Source organism: Cariama cristata, unplaced genomic scaffold, assembly GCF_000690535.1.
Source record: "Cariama cristata isolate BGI_N322 unplaced genomic scaffold, ASM69053v1 scaffold22386, whole genome shotgun sequence".
Classification (NCBI taxonomy): domain Eukaryota; kingdom Metazoa; phylum Chordata; class Aves; order Cariamiformes; family Cariamidae; genus Cariama; species Cariama cristata.
Window position 1 is genome coordinate 2,981 of NW_009621889.1, and position 834 is coordinate 3,814.

The 834-nt window shown below is 60.4% G+C and overlaps 1 pseudogene; it reads left to right on the forward strand.

Annotated features, from left to right (window-relative positions):
- LOC104163227 overlaps positions 1-229 on the forward strand; it is a 654-nt pseudogene extending 425 nt beyond the window's left edge.
- Positions 230-834: the final 605 nt, after the last annotated feature.

The following is an 834-nucleotide window of genomic DNA, read 5'->3' on the forward strand; positions in this document are numbered from 1 at the left end:
CCGCCTGCGCGCCACCCACCCCAACAAGAAGCCCTTCACCAGCCACCGTCTGGTGGAGCCCGTGCCCGACGCGCACTTCCGAGGACTCACGTGCTTGGAGCACGAGAACGAGAAGGTGAACATGTACTGTGTTGCTGACGACCAGCTCATCTGTGCCTTATGTAAACTGGTGGGCCGCCACCGGGACCACCAAGTGGCATCCCTCAGCGATCGCTTTGAAAAGCTGAAGGTAAGCACCCAGCGCGGCCGCAGCGAGCCCACGGTTGTCTGTAGGGGCTGGGGCTTGCTGAGGGGTGGTTGTCAGAGCAGAAGCCGGTTGCAGATGCCCTAAGTGGCACCTCTTATTTAAGGCAAACAACTCCTGAAAGACATGGGGGCTGCAGGGTGTAGCTTGTGGGCTCCTTCCAGACCCTGCTCTCAGGAGGCTGAGCTGGGTCTCACTTGCACAATTAGAGCAAAGTCTTTGCTATTTTATTTTTGTCCTGCTGGTGTGTGTGTGTGCCAAGCCCAGGCATTGGACCTTCTCCCCAAACGACCGGACAGCGAAACACCATCGGGCACAGAGGTGCCCTGTGGCTGTTGCCTCAGGAGAGTGGCTTGGGGAGAAGAGCTGGGGTGGCAAAGGGTGGCTTGGGGGACCCGTGAGCGTGATCCCCTGAGGCCGTTGCGCTTGAGCCGTGCCTGTTCGGGACCTCTCGGCAGACGGGAGCAGGACAGCTCGGGCTGTGGGCATTTTGGAAAGCTGCTCTGCAGGCTGCCAGCCTGGGGGTGCAGTGCGTGGGAATCCTCCTGCCGTCCATAAACCCTCCCTGCGGGCTTTACCCATGCCTGAGG